Below are 10790 nucleotides of genomic sequence, written 5' to 3'. Positions count from 1 at the left end.
TGTGTAGTAATTCATAATTAACAAAAGTTAACACCACCACAAGGAAAGAGCCCCTCCCAAAGAGAAAAAGACTATATCAGGGCAATTTCTGCACTGGCAAGAGGCAGCAGCCCCTCTACCCACCAGAGACTGTGGGGGTGTTTTTCTTTGCCAACCATTTCCTTTTGCGGAACAGGAGCCATGGCCCTTCTACCCCACTGGGCCTACGCAGGAGCTCCTCCCCGCCAACTCTTTCTCTTTGCAAAGCAGCAGGGGTAGCTTCTCCCAAGTCTGCCTGCCTGCAACTATGCAGACTTCTCTTAGCAAACCTGACCCTTTCAGGGGCAGCTCTTTCTGCCAGCTTGTGTCTGTGCAAGCATTCTTTACCCTTCCCTCCCTTTTATAATAAACCTGCCCTTTTGGATATAATTAATTCCTCTGTCTTATGGAGAAACTCACCTGGGAAACTCACTGGTGCTGCTGAATGAGGAGCTCTAGTGAAACTTTCCCCAGAGTTAACCCAAGGACCCCACTCTCCAAAACCAACATCTCCAAAACCAACTTCAATATGGGAACTACTTAGTAATCCTTTTAAATTTAAACGTTCAAGAGAATTTAAGATGCATAGAGTTATCTCTTGGGAATAATGTGAAATGGGAATGATTAAAAATTGAAAGAGCAGTACTACATGACAAAAAACTTCTCTCCTTCAACAGCTCTATCTAGGCTGCTCTAAACCTGCTTCTCAACTAATCTGCAAAATCTGTTGGATAAAGACTTCAACAAAACAGGAGTGTAGTTACTAAGAATTCAAAGCTGCATCCCTAGCATGCCACTAGCCACCCTACCCACAACTCTCTTTAAAATCTCTGCGTGAGGAAACTCAAGACTGTCAAAAGAAATTGTTTCAGCCAACTGAAGCTATATGCCCTTTTCTTCCAGCCTTTGGGGAAGCATAGGACCCTAACTTCAATAAGTGAGTTAGCAAATCCTTTGGATTTCACGGAGCAACCCCCTTTCTGCTTTTTGTAATTTTTCACTTCTTTGACTTAAACCTTATGAGAGCATCTTCTTGTCTTACAGACAAGTTACAAACACATAATACTATAGAAACTTCTTTTTACTAAATTAAATCAAATAAGCAAGTTTTATTATTTTATAAATTCAGTGATTTCTTAAGGCAATGACAAATAGATTTTTAAATATTAGATCCTATTAGCTCTGCATGGGAAAGGCAATAGAATAATAAGAAGTCGGGCCTCCCCAGTGGCGCAGCTGGGTTGCAAAGCTGCCCACAGCCTCTGCAGCGCCTGTTCTATCCCCGACCTCCGGGCAAGGGTCCCACATGGCGGGCAGACCTCTCCTGCTGCCCGCTGCTTTCCTCAGCAGTGTACTTCGTCACTCTGCCTGTTCTGCTCTCCGCTCTGGCTCTGGTGAATTCTCTCACCCTCCCACGCTTCTGACTGTACCCAGTGCGTGTATAAATAAATAAATAAATAAATCTTTAAAAAAGAAAAGAAAAATCTCCTTTAAAAAAAAAGAAAGAATATCAAGAAGTCAATGCAATCTATGCCAACTCAGGCATAAGACTTTCCCCATGACACCAGGGGATGCCAATTTTCTGTATTAGAAATATAAACCTTACCAAAATTCATATTAGATCTTAAGATGTTTTATAAGTCTATTTTTGTCTCCTCAACATTTTACTTTAAACCTAAAGGAACAATTCCAAATATCATTACGACAAAATAAACTTAATGGAATTTTAGAGAATTATCGACAGGTGCAACTGTGTCTGACATGTTAATACACATGCTACTTCAAAACCATGGCCCCGTTGAGAAAAACAGTGCTAAATGAAACAAAAACGATTATTGAGAGTGTTTCATTTGCAAAGTCTGGGAGCATAAACTGCACTTTCATTTTATTGACATGGGAGATACTCAGCAAAAGCTCCCAAGAACATGAGTCTCATTCTGGGGGTGGCACAGAAGAGAACCAGAGGGAACCAGAGTAATACTGCCACAGCTAAACACAAACCTTGCTCATTTCTGATGGGGAAGGAAAAACAGCCACAAGGCAGTTCAACACTAGTACAATAAATTTGGAGATATACTGGAGGAATTAAAATTAAAGTCAGCTAAACATACGTGACCTAATCAAATCAGATACTATTTCCTATGAGGCTGAAATTCACTGGGATTTGTAGGGAGTCCCTGCTATTTCTGTTGCTTCTGAGTTTGTTACTGGGATCATTAGAGTTCATATAAGAAGCCCCCACAGCTATGCCTGCCAGGTGCCCACCTCTTCTACACCACTGTAAGCCCTACCACATGGGGGTGAGTGTCATCCAGATGCTGCATAGGGTCGCCATTCCGCTCTCAGGTGTAAATTCACAGACAAACATGAATGGGTAACAATAGAACATGACACTGGAACAGCAGGAATCAGCAATTTTGCACAGGAAGTTTTGGGATATGTTTAATCTGCCTGAAGTTGGGACAAAATTGAGCAAACAAGATGAGTTTGGGCCTTTGGAAAGTGTGAAAGCTACTGGTGAACTCTATTCTATCAGAAGTGACTGAAATCAATGAAGTTCTTGCAGAAAACCTGAGTTGTCAATAAATCTTAAGATGGTTGCCTGGTCAAGATGACAAATCATTCTTCAGAACTAGATGAGCTAATGAGTGAGGAAGCAAATGAGAAACAAATAAAATCTTATTGAGTAAACATCAAATCCCTAAATAAACTTGTATGAAACAACTTTTAAAAAAGAAAACAACCACATATATGGTCTCATGTTATTAGTAGGGATAGTGAGAGATGATGTGAGAATGAAGGGGTTTTCTGGGAAGAAAGTGGAGGGGTACAATAAAATGTATTAAGACAAGATAGATACTGCAGACACAGCCCTTTCTATGTTCACTGGTGAGTGACAGGCTATGCAAGTGGAAGCTAATGTTGGAGAAATCGGGAATAGCCTGTCCCTCCATCTTACATCTGGTGTGGTGCCAGGGAAGTAGCTTGAGGCACTTTCATTTCCATGTTCTTCTCCTTTCACTTTGGGGAATAGAGCAGGAATTAAAAGAAATGTGGGGTTATACCTTCCTTTTCATGCAAAAAATTGCACTAGGGTGAGAAGATTTGAGTCTTGTGCACATTTCACCACAAACTTACTCTGTTCCCTCAGCTAAATTACTCCACACCCTTGGACTCTGTTCCTCGTTTCCTGTTCTCCACTGTCTGCTGTACATTCTTTTACCCCTGCATCTCCAGCCTACACCCCGATTCTCCCCCACAACAGTGGCTTCTTCACATGTGTTTTTGCTCCATGTGCCTCCTCCATCTCTGCTTCTCTCTTCTCTTCCCTAGCTTCTCCCTTCTCTTCCCCAGCTCCACCCTTCCTTAGGGTGGGACAGTGAACCTGGAACCTCCCTCTCCATGGATACCACACTGTTACAATACCATCATATAACACCTTTGTCAATGGCACATGAGTTAGTAATGAAAATGATATTTCAGGCTTCCTTATTTTTTATTAAGTTCATAGACTTAAAGCTTCATCAACATGGTGTTAATAAATAAATAAAGATGCACAGGCATGTCAAGAGGCACAAAAAGTCTTCCCATCTGTCATACTGTGGGTTCTGGGCATTGTTGAAAATATATCATAATTATAGGAGACATAGATTGCTTCCAGTGATGAAGTTTCTGTGCATTCACTTAGCATTTCTACTTCACAAGAGACAAGAATATATAGGGATGAGTTTTGCACCAAACTGTAACACCTGTGCCTTTCCTTCCAGGTTGCATTACCCACATGTGATATCATAACACTTGGGAGCATGAGCACAGAGCACATGCACCTATGATTATGGACACCTAGGCTGAGAAGTGAGGGATAAAAGAGGAGATTTGCAGGGGCCAGGGAGCTCAGTTGCTGCCTCCCTGCCTCCTGGTCTACCTGTATGTCTGGTCCTTTAATTCAGCATTAAAGACATGTTAGCAATACCAACGGCTCCACAATTCACTTTTCAACTGCCGAAATCAACAATGAACCTATCCAGCCTGGGATGTTTGCACAACACCGTGCCAGCTTACTTATACTTGGTGTTTGCAGAGTATACCTCCAATCATCATTTTACTTTCAATTTACCTGTATTTAGACCTTTAACACATTTGGGTAAATTGTATATAAAGGGATTAGATGTTAGGGCAGAGTTCAACTTAATTTTTTTGCATGTACATCATTTTTTGGTAAGGTGGTCCTTTCCCCATAAAAAATGATCTTGACACTTGTTGAAAGTCACTTGATATGTCTGAGGTTATGTTTCTGGGTTCTTTGTTCAGTTCCACCATTATATCTGGATGCCCATTCTTTTTCTTGCCTAATTTTGCTGACTATAATTCCCAGTAAAATGCTGAATATATTCTTGCTTGTTCCTAATCTCAGGGGAAATGGTTCTCAGATTTTGACCATTGAGAATGGTGTTAGTTGTATTACATAATGCTGTTTTTTAAAAAAATTAATTTTATTCATTTGGCATTCATTTACATAACTATATATTTGGGATATAACTTCAGCCCTTAACATGTGCACATGCTTCACTCACCCTCCACCAAAGCTCCAGTACCTATGCACTACCACATTATTTCCCAGACTTTTCTGGTAACTGCCATATTTTTCACAAAATCCAAGAGTTAACTTTGTTTTGTTGCCAGTTTGATCTCTTGGTTATGTATTATCTACAGTTGAGTTAAACTATTCAATAATTGTCTTTCAGTTTCTGGTTTATTTCACATAGCACAATCACATCGAGATCCATTCATATTATCCCAAAAGACACTTTCATCTGATTTAATAATAGAGTAGTATATACCACAATTTCTTTATTCAGTTGTCTGTCAATGGGCACATAGGTTGGTTCCATGACTTGGCTATTGTAAATAATGCTCCTATAAAAATATGGATTCATACACATTTTCATATCAGTGTTTTCCTAGGAGTAGAACTACTAGATCATATGGTATTTCTATTTTCAGTTTTTAAGGAATCCCCATACCATTTTCCATATTGGTTGTACCAATTTACATTCTCACCAACAATAAATGAGTGTTTCCTTTTCTCTATGTCCTTACCAACACTAGTTGTTTCCAGTCTTTTTGACATGGCCAGTCTCGTGTATTGTATGTGGTTTTAACTTGCATTTTCCTTATAGGAAGTGATACTGAACTTTTTTTTTATTTGCCTGTGGGCCAGCTGTATGTTTTCTTTAGGAAAGTATTTATTTAGGTATGTTGCCCAGTTTTTGATTGTGTTGATTGGGTTTTGTTGTTGTTATTGTTGTTGTTATTGACTTGTATGAGTTCTTCACATTTTTTGGAAATAAACCCCTTGTTGGATGTGTGATATGGAAATATCTTCACCTAGTCCATGGCTATCTTTTTGTTTTGTGCTGATTTCCTTCACTGTACAAAGCTTATTAGTTTGATGGTCTCATTTGTTTTTGCTTTGGTTTCCCTTGCCATTGGAGTTGTATCACCAAGTGCATTTCTGCAGTTGTTGTCCAGTGATATATCACCTATGTTCTTCTATCTATTTTGTGGGTTTAGGTCTTATATCTAAGCCTTTAATCCATTGTGAATTATTTTTTGTCTATGAAGTTAAATAATGATCTAGTTTCATATTTTTGCTTGTGAGGTTTCAAGTTCTGCAACACAATTATTTCAAGAGGATTTCCTTTCTTCATTGTTTAGTCATAGGTCCTTTCCAAAGATTAACTGTCCATATTTGTGTGGGTTTATTTTTTGGCTCTCTATTCTATTTCATTGCTCTTTTCAATGTTATACTGTTTTGACTACTACTGCATTGTAGTGTAATTTGAAGTCAGGTATTGTGATAGTTACATTTTTCTATTCTCTCAGGATTGCTTTGGTTTTGAGGGATCATTTGTGGTTCTATAAAAATTTTAAAATTGTTTGTTCTTTTTCCTAGGAAAATGCCATTGGAATTTTGATAGATCTTGTTGAATCCATAAGTTGATAAGAATATTATGTAATATGATCATTTTAATTATGTTATTCTTCCAATCCATGTACGCAGGATATCCAGGATAACTTATATGTTTCCATTTCTATTTGTGATAGTTTATTTCTTTTTACAGTGCTTATAAATTTAAGTATATAATTTCGTCACCTCCTTTGTTAAGTTTATTCCCAGGTATTTCATCCTTTTTGTTGCAATTGTAAATGGGATTCTTTTCTTAATATCTCTCTCTTTCAGTTCATCATTCACATGTAAAATGCAACCAATTTTATGCATTGCTTTTTGATTGACATTGCTATTGTATTCTTCCACTTTGCTGAATTAATTTGTTATTTCTATAATATTATATTGGGGTCTTTTGGATTCTCTATGTGTATTACCTTATCATTAGCAAATAGTGATGTTTTGTTTCTTTTTTCAATTTTAATTACCACTCTGCCTTTTTATTAGCTAATTTTTCTCACTAGAACCTCTATTCTGAACAGTATTGATGAGAGTAGACATCTTTGTCTTGTTATTGATCACAAGGGATCATTTTCACCATTGAGTATGAAAACTATGATTTTATCATATATGGACTTTATTATGTTACATGTGTTCCTCTTATTCCCAATTTACTAAGAGTTTTTATCATAAATATATGTTGAATCTTGTCAAATATTTTTCAACATCTACTGACATGGTCTGTGAATTTTATCTTTCTTTTTGTTGATGTAGTGAATGGCATTGATTTACTTGTATATGTTGAACCATTCTAACATCCCTGGGATAAATCCTACTTGGGGGCCTCCCCGGGTGGCGCAGGTGGTTAAGCACCACACTGTGAAGATGTCAGCATCCTCTGCAGCGCCGGTTCAATCCCGGCCGGCCAGAGAGGGTCCCACGTGGCGCCACAGACCTCTCCTGTCATGCCCACTGCTCCCCTCAGCAGTGTATTTCATCAGTCTGTCTGTTCTGTTCCCCACTCTGTCTCTGGTGAATCCTCTCGCCCTCCTGCACATCTGGCCTGTACCCCGGTTCTTGTATAAAATAAATAAATCTTAAAAATAAATAAATAAATAAATCCTACTTGGGCATGGAGAATTATTCTCTTAATGCCAAGTCATTTGCCAAGATTTTATTGAGGAGTTTTACATCTATATTTATCAGAGGTATTGGTCTATAGTTTTCACTTTTTTGTGCTGTCCTTATCTGGTTTGGGTAATGTTGGTTTCATAAAATATATTCCCCACTTCAATTTTTTTAAGAGTTTGTAAAGGATAGGTATTAGATCTTCTCAAGAAGTTTATAGAATTCAAAATTCTAAAAAGGAATGATATTCTGATATATGCTTATCTATTGATTAACCTTAGAAAGATATCTCACTAAGTAAAATAAACCAGATACAAAAGGAAAACAGTTTGGTAGAATTCATTAGTGAAGTCATTTTGTCCTGAGCTTCTTTTTTTTTAATATTTATTTATTCATTTATACAAGAACTGGGGTACAGGTCAGTAGCGCGGGAGAATGAGAGAATTCACCAGAGACAGAGCCAGGAGCAGAACAGGCAGATGGATTGAAGACACTGCTGAGGGGAGCAGTGAATGAGGCAGGATAGGTTTCCCCCACCATGGTGGGTTTCTCTCTGGCTGGTGGGGAATCAAACCAGTGCTGCAGATGCTGCATACAGCTTCGCAGCGCGGCACCCAACCACTGCACCACCAGGGAGGCCCTGAGCTTCTGTTCTTAGGGAGACTTTTGATTCCTCTTTCAATTAATGTGCTTGTAACTGGGCTATCTAAGCTGTTTCATGCTGGTTCAGTCTTGAAAGGCTGTATGATTCTAATAATTTGTTCATTTCCTTATCTGCAGAGAGGTATGGAGATGGAGTAATCAATTCATCTCTATCAACATTTAACCTTCATTCTTCCCGGTCTGGTCTTTTATTGATCAACTCATACTGTGGTGTTGATTAATGAAAACTCCAGTGATATAGAGCTAACAGGAGTATATGATCTAGAATTACTTGTTTCAAAGAGTTACTCCAACCCAGAGGATTTGATCCATTTAGATTTTATTTCATTGAGAAAGAAAAAAGAGACAACACTAATTAAAATACTCAGAAATGAAAGAGGCAGAATTACAACAGATACCACAGAAACACAAAGGAAAATAAGAAACTTCTCTGAACATCTATATGCAAATTGGACAATCTAATTTGTTGACACATGAGGTCCATGTGCTCAAATGAACTTCCAACCAAACATCAGACTTGTGCCTTACTGGCTGGCTATACCAGAGGAACTGTTTCCACTTTCTCTTTTATGGCTTCATCAAGACATTCAGTTCCAAGCTGCTTCTGATTTTTTGTTTGTTTTTAGATTTTTTTTATAGATTTATTTTATTTATGCATACAAGAACTAGGGTACAGAACAGAGATGTGTGGGGTGAGAGGATTCACCAGACAGAGTGGGGAACAGAACAGGCAGACTGACTGAAATACACTGCTGAGGGGAGCAGCACGGGCAAGACAGGAGAGGACTGCTGTGCCATGTAGGTAGCTCTCTGGCCAGTGGAACTTGTGCTGCAGAGGCTGCGGATAGCTTCGGATAGCTTCATAGAGGTGTGCTTACCCCCTTGTGCCACCAGGGAGGCCACTGTTTTTACATTTTAAAAGGACACAATGGAATATTATTCAGCAATCAAAAAAGATAAGCTCATGCAATTCGCAGCAATGTGGATGGAGCTAGAAGGAATTAAGCTCAGTGAAATAAGTCAGAGGGAAACAAAAATATCGGATGGTATCATTTATATCAGGAATACAGGGGAACCAAATAAAACATCAGTGTAAAAAAATAATAAAAATAAAAACCACAACAAAGCAAAAACAGATGACTATAAATCAGAGACATCCTGCAGGGGAGGAGGAGGGAGAGGGATCAGAGGGAGGGAGGGAGGAGCACCGGGGACTGAGGTGATGGTGCAAGGTGCATTGGTGAAGATAATTCTATGGGGACTACACCTGAGGGGGTGGGGGGAAGCAAATATTGTTTAAAAATGAACAATGATGTAAAAATAATTTTAATAAAAACAAATAAATAAAAGGACAGGTTTATTAGGAAAAAGAGAAAGAAAAAGAGGCACCTATATATAGACATAGGTAGGCAGGAGAACTGTGACTCCTGTTTTGCAAAGGGAAAAGACTCTGCTTCCTCTCAAAGATCCTAGCCTGTTTTATTTGCCTGCTGCTTTTTCTTCTTTATCAAATTCTGCAACAGAAAACCAATGATTAAAGCAGTGTAATTCCAGTAAGACCAGTGTGCTGTGATATCCCTTAAACTGGTGTTGATTTTATACTGAACTCTGAGTCCCACAACAATCTAACTTGGTTCCAGTCTTAGCCTCCGGGTTCCTTTATCATATGCCACAGAGAAACTTTCAGTCTTCAGTGTCTCCCTTGGGGAATCCTTTTACCCATCCAGGGGGGCTGAGTGGGATGACAGACCTCAGGCATTCATCAAATGCCCTGGCTTTGGGGAACCAGCAAATTGGAGCACATCTAATTTTTTATCACCAGGTTATGCAAAAGCAGGTCCTGACACTGAGGGTCAGAAGAGTCAAGGGATGTAAATGCCCTGATCCTTTGTGGGCCCCAACACTTCCATCAGATTCCACTATACCACTATGGAGTCTATATGCTTTGTACAAACTTGTTCCTTCACATATCAACTGAAAATGGTATTTTCATTTAAAAAATTTTTAACACTGAAGTTCTGTCATGTCTGTACTGATAAGAAGGTGCTGTTCTCCCCACTCGATCATGTAAAGGCCTCTGGCTTCCTACTGAGCCCAGTGACAGTTACAAGTGAGCTTCAAACTGGGATTTGATAATGTCTTTGGCAAAAGGAAATGAAAATGTCTAGAGTCTCATAACCCAGGTAATCTGATTTATATGTCAGTTTTCTCATTTTCAGCTCATATTTATCAAAGAGGCCTCTCATCCTAGCTTTGGAGCTGACCTCACAGAATAGGTCACATTTAGCCTAGGGAATTCTTGTTGGACAACTCTGCCCCTAATTCCAGCTCCAAGAAAAGGGGAAGAGAGAGGTTATTGATGTCTCTTCTGTGACTATTCACTAGGAAGAAGAACCCCCCAAAACTCTACAACAATGATTCACTCTCAGTTACAATAATACACCTTTCCTGAAGTCGCTGCTATGCCCAACAAGATCTCACCCCTCTGAATGTGGTCTCCCGAGTCCCAGAATATTCCATTGAGCACTTTTGCCTTCAGAGTACATGTAAACAACGTGGGGCCTACTCTTACATATTTTCCCTAGGGCTCATACTTCTCATCTTCCCACCCTTCCTTTTCAGGATGGTTTTCTATCGAAGGGTCACCTCCTTCCTGGAGTTAGACCTATCATACCTCCTCTGTAGCTTCTCCCGTTATGTGAGAGGGACCATGGTGGCTTAACATGGTTTCCAAGGAGTATTCAGGTCTTTCAGTGAGCTTTATTACGGAATCTTCCCTTGGGTGACTGAAGCACATGTGACTGTTAGAATCACTTCCTCTAAGGAATAATGACAGACTGTCAGGCTCTCTCAAATAGGGAGAAAAACTTTAACAGACCATCTTGCTATCTTTACAATGTACCTAAGTAAATAGCACCATCTAGTGTATGCTTTTTAAGATTTCATCCAACAAAATATTTTACAAAATATCTGCCATTTCTTCTCTACAAAAGATATTTTACCAGGGCCTCCCTGGTGGCACAAGGGATTG

This window comes from Talpa occidentalis, unplaced genomic scaffold (assembly GCF_014898055.3).
Source record: "Talpa occidentalis isolate TD23 unplaced genomic scaffold, MPIMG_talOcc4v2.1 talOcc4.7, whole genome shotgun sequence".
Taxonomy (NCBI): Eukaryota; Metazoa; Chordata; class Mammalia; order Eulipotyphla; family Talpidae; genus Talpa; species Talpa occidentalis.
This window is presented reverse-complemented; position numbering follows the sequence as displayed.